The sequence below is a fragment of the Tasmannia lanceolata genome, unplaced genomic scaffold, assembly GCF_043159265.1.
Source record: "Tasmannia lanceolata isolate RefF3 unplaced genomic scaffold, GAP_Taslan_0.1 ptg000004l, whole genome shotgun sequence".
Lineage (NCBI taxonomy): Eukaryota > Viridiplantae > Streptophyta > Magnoliopsida > Canellales > Winteraceae > Tasmannia > Tasmannia lanceolata.
Genome location: NW_027518681.1, coordinates 9,451,397 through 9,464,313, shown reverse-complemented (window position 1 = coordinate 9,464,313; position 12,917 = coordinate 9,451,397). Strand labels below are relative to the sequence as shown.

The following is a 12,917-nucleotide window of genomic DNA, read 5'->3' as shown; positions in this document are numbered from 1 at the left end:
GTTATAAGAATTTTTTTTCTATATCATAATTTTTTTTCATTGCCCCGTGCATCGCACGGGGCTGCAACTAGTTGCAAATAATAGACCGAAGGGTATCCTTGCGAAAAACCAGTTACAAAGGCACCCTCAGTGGACATTTCCATATTTTTTTTAATGCACTTTCTAGCTATGGACCAATGAGAGCGCCTTTGTAACTAGTTTTTTGGCAAACCGCCCTTTAGTCCATCATTCCTCTTGTACGTAATCATACTTAACTTCAAAATCAATTGCATAAAAGATATAAGCAAGTTATTTTTTTAGTTCACATTGATACAAGAACAAAATAAATTTTAAACTCATTCTTGACTATGCTCTTGACTATTTGGCCTTATAACCTCTAAGCAATTCAGCAAATCCTCTAGCATAGTCTTCTTGTAGAATCTGGTTGCCAAACACATTCTTCATTTCTCTAGCTTGGACCCTCAGTTTTTCTCCTCCTTCTTCAACCATAGCCTGTCTCAGAGACCTGGCTATCTCAACCCCGGTGAATGACCCATCTTCGTTTCTCTCTACTTCTATTGCGACACCCTTCTCCACCAATAATCTCGCATTCAATCCTTGGTCAAAAATGATTGGCAAGACAACGAGCGTGTGGCCATGTTGAAGGGTCTCTATGATAGACCCCCACCCAGAGTGAAACAATGAACCCCCCACGGCCCGATGGGCCAAAATTTCCAACTGTGGAGCCCAACCCAAACAAACAACCCCTCGACCGTGGATTCGACTCTTAAATCCTGGTGGCAGAGCATCAAGATCGTCGATTGCCCATATGGGCCTCCTAAGGGCCCATAAGAAGGGTAAATTTGATAGCTCTACCCCATGGGCTATCTCATACACTTGATCTCTACTCAATTTACTCTCACTTCCAAACCCAACAAACACAACTGACTTAGGTTTTTGTCCATCAAGCCACTTGAATATCTCAGGCCACTCACCGTCGGCTGTTCTACTCTCCTCCGGCGACGCCGGTGGAAGTATGCCGACCGGAATAACCGGTTTTTTATAAAAGTTTTCAAGTAACTCTAAGTAGTCCCCCTCATACTCAAGGCAGCTTCTTATGGCCACAACCTCACATGCTTGGAGCATTGAAACAAACCGATCTGCATCAGAAATGTCCGACGCATTGGAAACAAATATTGTATTGAATACGGCATTGACCTCATGTCGTCTGAAGGCGACCGATGATGGGAAAGTGATCCAATCCGGCGGTGATAATAGGCTCTCGGAAGTGGGCCACGTTTTCCTTCTTTCTTCCATTGTCAGACACCCGAGTGGCCCAAAGAAGGCTAACACAGTAGCAGAGTAAACAGAGAAGGTAACAATAGGTATGCCGATCTCTCGAGAAATCTCAGCCGTCCAATAGGAGAACAAATCTTGGACTATCCAATTGGGTGATTCCTTGGCAATGAATTGCCGCACCGGGTAACGCAAGAGATCATAGGCCTTCTTTAAGTATTGGGTATCCTCTAAGGGGATATCAACTGTCGCCTCGGCGCCTTCCGGAAGGCCTTCGACCCGTGGCAAGGGAAGCTCCACTAAGTTTATTGCTAGATTTGGAGGGACTTCAGGGAGTCTTTGAATGTTTCTTGGAGTGGAAATGAAGGAGACCCTGATACCTGCCTTTGCTAAGGATATGGAGAGTTGGAGGAATGGGATCATGTGGCCAAAGGCCAGCCATGGAAGCACCACTACGTGCAGGTCCTCACCCATCTCTTAACTCAAAACTAATTGACACTGGTGTTAATTGAGAAATGAGAACCACTCACAGTTAAATAGGGAAATGATATCAGCACAGCCCTATTTTATTATACGTGGACAAACCCAGCTGTCTTTTCATCTTTAATCTGCTGGTGATAGTTTTTTGGGAAGGGCGCTGATATCCCCCCCTTCACCGCTGGATAACGTATTCCCACGATTTGACCGGTCTCTCTCTCTCCACACACACACACAAATACACAACAGGAACAGTTGGTGGGTCCAACAGAAACCATTGGTGGAATGGTGGGCCCATCCTTGAACAACGTAGGCCCTGCCCATACCACACCATAGGATAATCCAAACCGTCCATTTGATGTGCCATAAACGTAAATAGGTTGTGTCCCAAAATATTTTTCCGAAGGCGGATCCTAGCCTTCCGATCTAAATAGAAACTACATCTTATACAACCTCTATAGATTGTAGGGTTGTGTTCATCCTACGGAAATGATTTTTTGGGGCACAACCTATTTACATTGTGGCCCATCAAAAGGACGGCTCGGATCATCCTATGGTCTGGACGGTACACTTCATTTTCAAAAATATAGGTGTGGCCTAAATTGGTACGAACCACACCATAGGATGATCCAAACCATTGAAGGCTTTGATCATCCTATGTTGTGGATGGTATGCTTCAATTTGAAAAATGTCGGTGGGGACTACGATTGGGCCTTAATGTTAGTGTAGGACCAACTCCATAGGATTATCCAAACCATGGACGGCTTGGATCATCCTATGTTGTGGACGGGCCTTAATGTTTCAGTACGACCACAGGATGATCCAAACCATTCATTTGATGGGCGAACCCTTTTGGGGCACAACCCATTTACGTTATGGCCCATCAAATGGATGGCTCGGATCATCCTATGGTCTGGACGGTATACTTCATTTTCAAAAATATGGATGGGGCCTAAATTGGGCCTTGATGTTACTGTACGAACCACACCATAGGAGGATCCAAACCATGGACGGCTTGGATCATCCTATGTTGTGGACAGTACGCTTCAATTTGAAAAAATCGGTGGGGCCTTATGCTCTGTTTGGTTACGTTTTTTTGAGTAAAATAGCAGGGAATGTAATTCTCCTAATTACCCGAGGGGTGTTTGGTAGGGATTTAGCAGAAATTGGAATTTTGACCGTCGATTATGTCGGGCGCTTGTCGGGTGACGTGGAACCCTCGAAATTCGCCGGACGAATTTCTCCAAATCGAAGGAAAAATAGGAGAATTTCTCAGGGAAATTCTTTTTCACTGTAATTGTCATAACTTTCTACTTTTGCTTTTAGTTTTTTCCGTAATTGTCATATCTTATTACATTTTGTTGGTATTTTTTTCGTAATTTCAAACATTATAACTATTTCTAGGTAATTTTTCATTTAAAACTTTATAACTTCTGCTATTTTACTTTTTTTTGTAATGATTACTTTTTTTTGCTTATTTTTGCTTTTGATAGCCACCTTTCCCATGTGCACAAGGATGGTCACATGCCGAGAAGTGGCATAGGAGAAGTTTGCTAGCAAATTCCTATAAAAAAAAGAAAATGTTATCAACACTACTGTTTTTTTATGAGGGCACTCTCACTTTATTAAAAGTACGGTATGGCCCACACCATAAGATGATCCAAATCGTCCATTAGATGGGCCATAGCCTAAATAGGTTATGCTCCAAAAATCATTTCCATAGGATCATCCTAACCCTCCAATCTGAATGTTAGAGGGTTGATCCTAACCCTCTATAGATCGGAGGGTTAGAATCAACCAATGGAAATAATTTTGGGGCATAACCTATTTAGGCTATGGCCCATCTAATGGACGGTTTGGATAATCCTATGGTGCGGGCCATACCGTACTTTTTATAAAGTGAGGAGTGCCCTCATCAAAAAACAGTAGTGCTGATAATATTCCCCAAAAAAATCTTAAAAAATACGGTAAAAAAACTCCTGCACATCTCCTACCCCCAACCAAACAACGTCGGGAAGATTTGCTCACAATCTCCCCGTTGACTGATTTCCTTTTGATTTCCCTTTGACTTCTTCTTCTCTAAATCCCCCCAACATCTACCAGCTTCCAAACAGAGCATTAATATTACTGTACGACTAACTCCATAGGATTATCCAAACCATGGACGGCTTGGATCGTCCTATGTTGTGGACGGGTATTAATGTTACTTTACGACCAACTCCATAGAATGATCCAAACCATTCATTTGATGGGCCACAAAGTAAATAGGTTGTGCCCCAAAAATCATTTCCATAGGATGTTCACAACCCTACAATCTATAAATGTTGGATAAGATGTAGTTTCTATTTAGATCGGACGGCTAGTATCAGCCTATGGAAATGATAATTTGGGACGCAACCTATTTACGTTTATGGCCCATCAAATGGACGGTTTGGATTATCCTACGGTGGTATGGGCGGGGTGTACGTTGTTTAAAGAGGGGCCCACCATTCCACCAACGGTTTCTGTGACATATACTAGCGTTTAACGTTAGCCAGCCGTAAGGCCCCCCGGGGGGGGGGGGGGGGGGAGGAATAGCCTACAAGGGTGGGGGGAAATATCAGCGCCCTTTTGGGAAATGTAATAACCTTTTAACAGCTCTTTAAATACTAAAAGGCAAGATGGGTTAGCGAAAGTATCAAAATATGGTTGTGCTGATATCATTTCCCTTTAAATATAATGAAATTGAAATTCATATTTACACTACCTTGTTTTTATATTGCACCTAAAATTGAAACGTCCCAGCTGAAAACAGCTTTCTGTTAGTATCGCTGTCTGATCACGCCATCAGCACATGGACATTACTGAAAAAATTGAGAAAAGATTGAGTGAGATATTAAAAGATATAAATTAATACTAAATATGTATTGATAACAACTAATTTCAATAAAATAATAGAGATTTAGAGTTGTAAGACACTATTTGAAGATTATTTTATATTTAAATATCATAATTTTCAGAAATGGTGGAAATAGTTTTAGAAATTAAGGATATACTTTTGTAAATGATGGGACGACTTTGCCAATTTGCAAATAAGAGTAGTTAAAATAAAGGGATATCGGCTCTCCCATAAATAACGTATCGCATATCACGGGAGAAGGATGGGATGGACACGTTTGCTTAATTTTTATTTTTATTTTTTATGATTAAGCTGGGGTTGGGCAAGACCTCCACCAGATATATTAAAAGAAAAGGAGAAATACAGAGAACGGGCCACCAAGGATTAATGAAAAACAACAATATACAAGCTATAGGAGATCACCAATCCTAAATAGAGAAAGACATAAAAGAGGATTGAGCAGACAACAAATTCACTGAGGCTTTTGAAAGTAAATCATCCCTCTCTTGTCACTTTCCAGTAATCTCAGCAAATCAGTGGGAAATTTTGAAATTGGGACGTTTTTGCCATTGCATATGCAGTCGCTTTTGGATAAGTAATCTGCTACCATATTTCCTTCTCTCCAAATCTGTGTGATTCTCCAAGTTGTGTCTTTCAAATCCTTCCAAGTATTCCGGATCAATGGCAACTTTCTCCGAGGGGGGGGGGGGGGGGTTGGGGGTTGGAAACTGTATTGATACAGTTGACAACAAAAGTAGAGTCTGCTTCTATCCACAGCTTTGAAATGCCTATATTTTTTGCCGCCCGAACTCCAAAGCATATTGCCTGGATTTCTAGCTCAAAGATTTCCGCACTATCAATGTTGATAGAGTAAGCAAAGATGGCCTCTCCCCCCTCCCCCCTTTTGATGATTCCCCCTAACCCACGACCACAAGATAAGCTGTACTACGCCTTTTGTGCCATGTGGCATGTAGAGATTTGTTCGGTTCCACTCTTGGTTTCCTTAGCATCACTTTATATTCAGTTTTCCACTTTTGTCTGTCGGTGGGTCCCACAATCTCCACCTGTTAACTTACCAACTTCTCCGAAAGCTTAAGCTTTTGGAGAAAGGCGTTATTTATCTTTTATACTTTAACACTCTCCAGCACGTGTGGCCCACTTGGAAAACACGTGGCACATGTGGTCCCACTTTGAGCCGACCATCGCATGTGGATGTTTGCTATCCGGGAGGTTTGAACTCAAGTCCTTTGGCTCTGATACCATGTTAACTTACCAACTTCTCCGAAAGCTTAAGCTTTTGGAGAAAGGCGTTATTTATCTTTTATACTTTAACACCACTCAAGCCCAAAGGTAGGGTGGGTCCCATCATGTTTTTCATAAAGTACAATGGGGCCATTTTTTTTTTTGGCTCTTTTTTCATATAAAATCTCTACGTATTCAATTTTCTAACAAGGCTCCGAAAGAAAATGACCTCAAACTGGGGTGTAAAACAAATTTTATGCCCTTTTTTTCACTTATAAAGGGTGTAAAGTTTGAAACAAAGACTAATAGTGTAACCATGGATTTAAATTTCGGATTTCGGTTGGGACCGACACCGAAATGTAATATACCAGATACGCTAATTTATTTCGGCGAAATTTCAGAAATTTCGACTGGTTTACCGAAATTTCGGTTCGTATGCCCGTCACATGATAAAATACCGCCCATGTCCCAAATTCCCGAATAAAGAAGGGCACTTGCGCCCTTTTACAATAATGAGGAATGCTAAACTCAAGGGTACCCTTGCAAAAATCAGATGACGCCCCAAGTTTAGCATTCCTCAACGACGATTTGGGAAGGGGCAAAGGATATTTTGTCCATTTTATAAAGATGGATTACATTTTTCTTTTAGAAAATCTCTTTTAAACCATTTACCCTACGCCCACCCATCTAGAGGTCCTCAAAGTACTAACAAGCCCATTCATATAAAAAAAGCAAGCACGACGAGAGTCTCTTTGGATGATGAGAAAATCAATCTTTATTTAAATATAAAATTATTTTAAATTAATCTTATACGGAAATAATAGACCGAAGGGTGTCCTTGCGAAAAACCAGTTACAAGACGCCCATCTGATTTCAAAAATCAGATAGGCGCAAAAGACAACCTGGGTTTTTCTTATTCATTTAATTCATCTGAGGTCGCCGCTCTCTCATGCAACAGCCCGTAAAATAAGATATCAGCGTCAATTTACAAATAGGTAAAATAAGATATCAGCGTCAATCTACAAATAATGGTTATAATAGAGTATATTTTATAACTGATTGGGTCAATTAGGGGTGCAACTTGGATTGGGTCGGGTTGAGCTTTTGGTAAAAAATGAATAGGAATCAACGAGAACAACCCGATTTTAAGGTAAAAGCTCAAATCAACCCGAGCCCAATCCGATTTTAAGGTAGAAGCTCAAACCAAACCCAACCCAACCCGATTTTAAGGTAAAAGTCCAACCTGAATTCCAAAAAAATCAACCCGAGTTGCACCGTACCGCACCCATAGGGTCAATGCCATCCAAAGAGGACTCAGTGCCCCATCTACAAATAAGATTACTTAAAACAAAGGAAATTTTATCGGGACTCCCATATTTTGATAATGTTGATAAATTGTCGGCCACTCTCTAAAGATTGAATAGGGCTGGTTTAAGTTATGTTTTTTCGTACGTAAAAAAGGTAGAAAAATTAAAAAATGTTTTTCTTACACAAACTTTTCCGAAAAAATCCGGCAATGCAATTATGCAACCCAACAGGGCATTCATTAGTTGTGCGCATCAAATGAGAATATAACTAGGGGTGGCAACGGTTCGGTTTGACCCCCAAACCGAACCAAACCGAAATTTGAATCAGTTTTCGGTTCAGTTCGGCCAATTTCGCCACCCCTTACTCATAATCATTGGAAATAGGGGCAACGGTTTGGTTTCGGTTCGGTTTGAAATTTGGAAACCAAACCGAAATTTGAATCGGTTTGGTTTTACCAAACTGAAACCAAATTTTCGGTTCGGTATCAGTTCGGTTTCGGTGGGATTGCCAACCTTAAATATAACCAAGTCAATGGAACAAAGATAAGCTGTCTCTTTGCCCGTCTCGAGGCTACAGTTGTCATAATAAATTCAAGAATAATGATATGGTCAGTTGGTAACTGGGTTGGGGACCGAACAACTAGCCTCTTCACACGGTAGCAATCTTGGTTCCACTTTTTTTTTTTCTTGCTTTATTTTTCATTAAATGGCAAAACTACCCCTCCCATGCCACGTGGCATGTACGGATTTGTTCGGTTCTACTCTGTCTTCATAGCAGCACTCTATATTCAATTTCCCACTCGTGTTTCGGAATTGTGAGTAGATCACACGATCTCCACCCAATCCCATGCATAGGGTGGGTGGCACCACGATTTTACACCTCATGCTTTCATGGGTGGGGCCTAAGATTTTAGTTACTCATAAACACTTATGACTTGTGACTTCGTGAGAGCTTCGAAATTAATTTGGAAGACAATTGTGTTGGGCTATCTCATATATTTAATTGTAATTTATTAAGAGAAATAAGTACACTATATTATGAATATATATGCTTTAAATGGAGGAATATGTCACTTGAGGAATGATAGATGCAAGGGCTCCCTTGCATCTGTCATTGCTCATGTCACTTTTCTTATTAGGGAGATGATATTTTCACCCCCTCTGGAGTACGCCTCCCCCCCCCCCCTCAACGTAAACAATGGGCAACTTTAAGCTTTTTCACGTCAAATCACGTTAAAAAGTGGGGTGAATGCGTATTGCAGGGGTTGAAAATATCACGTTAGGGAGATGATATTTTCACTCCTGTGCAGTACGCATTCCCACTCAATGACGTGGAACCAATCACTGGCCCTTTTATGGCTCTTTATGCAAGGGCTCCCTTGCATCTATCATTGCTCATGTCACTTTTCTTATTAGGGAGATGATATTTTCACCCCTCTGCAGTACGCATTCCCTCTCAATGATGTGGAACCAATCACTGGCCCTTTTACGGCTCTTTATGCAAGGGCTCCCTTGCATCTATCATTGCTCATGTCACTTTTCTTATTAGGGAGATGATATTTTCACCCCTCTGCAGTACGCATTCCCCCCCCCCCCCCCTTCAACGTAAACAATGGGCAACTTTAAGCTTTTTCACGTCAAATCACGTTAAAAAGTGGGGTGAATGCGTATTGCAGGGGTTGAAAATATCATCGCCCTTCTTATTACATCAAAGCATGAAAAATTATTTGCAAATCTAATCTTTGCAACTGTATTACATCAAAGCAAGAAAAATCATGTAAAGATAATTGAGTAAATTTCCCGTAGGTATAAAAAAAAAAACCAATATATTAAATTGAAAGCAATTCGAATTAAAATTTGTGTGATTTTATTTTTTACCTTTATGATATAATTTATTGATTATAGTATAAGTGTATTACAACCTATTTTCTACCCCTACCCATCGAATAAATTGCTGACTCTGTCCCTGGGTGAACATTGTACGGACGGTTCATATGTTGCAAACTTGCAACCCCCACGAGGGCACAATCACTCCATTTTGCTGGGAGAACGTGATGGCACGAGTGAAGTCCCGTATTTTTAAGAAAGTAAAGTGGGCCCACTTCTTAGGATGATCCAAACCGTTCATTTGATGGCCATGTAATGGCCATAACGTAAAATACTATATAGGTTGTGGAGAGAGAGAGAGAGAGAGAGAGAGAGAGAGAGAGAGAGATCTTTGATGGGGAAGATAATTCTTCAAGGCTCGCTTTCCTTAAGACAATATTAGCTCCGAATTAATGTGCACTGGGTATGTGGAAATCCTCTAAGAAACAATGAACCCTTGTAGATAAAAACTACCAATGTCTATTGATGTTATGTTCAAACAGAAATCGACCTGAAACCTCACTCCGATCTTGCAAGTTTGTGAGATACCGGTTTCTATTCGTGTAGAAAATACATAACCAGAGATAAAACCAATAAAATAGAATAAAAATAGAGTTTCAAAACTCTAGAGAGAGAGTGAAAGCGGCTGGCTATATACATGGAGATCCTAAAGTATGGTGGTATCTGTTGGGTATATATAATATAACCCATGTATGTTCTAATATAAGCCCAATAGGTAATGGACCAGGTGTAGTGGCCCATTTGGGCTGAAGCCCATTAACCTCTCATAACCCTAGTGTATCTCTATATATAGGGGCTGGAGGCAACAAACTTGGTATTCCAAATTAGATACCTTGGGTGTAATGCTTTAAGCATCCTTGCTTAAACCCTAATACACTAACAATCTTAAAGCATCATTGTTTTAGGGCTTCGTGTTTTTTTTTTTTTTGGGCGTGGGTTTCATCACCCAGAGACGATTTTTTGGCGTGGGTTTACTCCAACAAAAACAAATAGATTTGGTTGTGGTATTGAATCGGATTTTAGGGCTTTGGCTTTTGTCTGCATCTCATGGGGGTGTGAGACTCTCTCTCCCATCGTTATTTGAAGTGGGTTTCATCTCCCACAGAAGTTGTTGGGAGTGGAACATTTTTTGAAGTGGGTTTCATCTCCCAGGAGTGGATCATTTAGGGCCGTTGGATTGCATCAATTTGGGATCGTTTTGTACCGTTCTCAAGACCAGACATCAAAACACCCTCTTGTTTACAGAGTGTTGCTAAACCCTCTTTTGCCGCACTATCTGCTATCCGAACCATCTCGTGGAGTTTTATCACATTGGTGAGAATCAAAATATTGTAGAAGTTTCCATCGTGCACAAGAGACCCCCTCTCACAATCGATTTTGGGTTCCTCTCTTTTTCTTGGTCGTTCTCTTTTCACGCCAAATCACATCGTTCCATCTATTCTACAGAGTAGGCCACGATTTTGATATTCCTGCAGAGGAGGCCGAGAAGCCATTAGAGTTGCAGCCTCGCAGCAATTTTTTTGGGCGTGGGTTTCATCACCCAGAGAATTCGATTTGGCCGAGGGTTTGCCTTCGTACAATTTTTGTTGTTGTTTTTTGGGTGTTCGGTGGGCAAATCAGCTACTCGTTGCCGAATTTTTGTTGGGCGAATTTTTAGTCGGCATATTCCATTGGCTGCCACTCTGTTTGGTGATTTCGGAGAAAACTTGTTGGACCCGAATTGCTCGGTGGTCCCATCTTTGGGAACGTTTCTCAAATACCATCTATATATTTTGGGTTTCTCTCCAATCAGGTGCACTCTTTCCTTTTTTTTAATTTCATCTGAAATATCAAATGGATAAGAATGCTATGCCGTTTGAGATGGTCAAACTTCAATCCTTTGGTGGATCTGAGTTTAACTCATGGAAGCGAAAGACTCAATTCAGTCTAAAATATATGAATTGTTTTTACACTGTTTTGAGTACCTTTGCTGAGACGGATGAAGAAGTTGATGAATCTCAATGGCTTAGAAATGAGGATTTCTGCAAAGACTACTTGTTGAATTGTCTTTCAGATCGTCTTGCAGAAACCTATAGTAAATTTAACACTGCTAAAGCAATATGGGACAACTTAGATGCTCAATTCAAGAAAGAGGAAGAATTGTCCAAGACCCATCTTGTGGACAAATTCATGGATTTCAAGTTTCAAGAAGACAAGGAAATCACTCCTCAAGTTACTGATCTAGAGAATCTGAGATCTAAGTTGAATAATGAAAAAATAGTTGTCTGTGATTTATTTCTTGTGGGTGCAATTATATACAAGTTACCATCTGCATGACACTCTTTCAAAACCGAGATGTATCGGAAAAAGGTGCAAGTGGGACTGGATGATCTCAAACGATTCATTCGAATCGAAGATGAGAATCGAGCTAGGAATAACTTGGAGATGGTTAGACAGCAACAATCTGCTGCTAACGCGGTAATATATCCCAAGAAATTTTCTCGGAAATCCAAGTCACCTAAAAGTGAACATCCTAAGTTGGAGGCCAAAAAGACTATCTTTCAGAAAAAGAAGGGCAAGTGCCACAACTGTGGGAAATGGGGCCACTTTGCTGCAGAGTGTAAACAACCTAAGAAGGCTAAATCTGACACACCAAAAAAAGAAGCTCATATGATGGTGGGCAGTGCTGCGCCTAAGAATTTTATTGCCATGTTAGGCAATGGTAAGGCCAGTACTTCTTCAGACTGGTGGTTAGATACAGGAGCCACCTGCCATGTTTGCAACTCGAAGAAACTACTTACGGATGCTGTTGGCGTGAAAGAGACCGTTACAGTGGCTAGTGGAGCTGAGGCAAAAGTGACTCACACTGGAACTGCGAACCTGGTCCTTTCTTAAGGTAAAATACTAACTTTAAAAAATGTTAAAGTAGTTCCTGCTATTCAAAAGAATTTAATTTCTATTAGTCTTTTAGACAATGCTGGCATGTGTTCATCTTTTTTGGGTGGTAGAGTAACTTTAACTGTTAACTCTTATTATTTTGGCTGTGCTTTCTTAATCGATGGTATGTATAGACTGAGTTTAGCAAATGAAACTGTTAGTCAGGTTAGTTCCACTTTGATTGATCCTAAATTGTTACACACTAGATTGGGACATGTGAACTATAGGAAAATGGTTAAACTTGCTAAAACTTATAATATACCTTTAGATACATCGATTAGATTTGACAGGTGTGAAGTGTGTGCACAAACCAAGATCACTAGAAAACCTTTTCGTTCGGTTTCTAGGAGCACACAACTTCTTGAGTTAATACATTCTGACCTCTGTGACTTTAAAAGTTTCACTACTCGAGGTGGTCGGAAGTATTTAATCACTTTTATAGACGATTTTTCTAGATATTGTCATATTTATCTCCTAAAATCGAAAGATGAAGCTTTTGATAAATTTAAAATTTTCAAGAATCGTGTTGAAAATTAATTGAACTTGAAAATTAAGCGATTTAGGAGTGATCGAGGAGGAGAATACACTTTGACAGAGTTCAAGGAATTCTGTGCCTCTCAGGGCATAATACTTGAAACTACTGCTCCTTACTCACCTCAATCTAATGGCATAGCTGAACGTAAGAACCGGACGTTAACTGAAATGTTAAACTCTATGTTATTGACAGCTGGCATGCCTACTAGCTATTGGGGAGAAGCAGTTTTAACTGCAAATCACATCCTGAATAGAGTACACCACTCTAAGTTGACCACTACTCCTTATGAGTTATGGCATAAACATCTTTGTAGATATGACACTCTTAAGACTTGGGGCTGTATTGCTTATGTAAGGATACAAGACCCTAGGAGACCTAAGGTAGGACCTAGAACAAACAC

General features: G+C 40.4%; 1 pseudogene; it reads right to left on the bottom strand.

Annotated features, from left to right (window-relative positions):
* Positions 1 to 266: 266 nt before the first annotated feature.
* LOC143875824 (putative UDP-rhamnose:rhamnosyltransferase 1 pseudogene) lies at positions 267 to 1,800 on the bottom strand (annotated as a pseudogene).
* Positions 1,801 to 12,917: the final 11,117 nt, after the last annotated feature.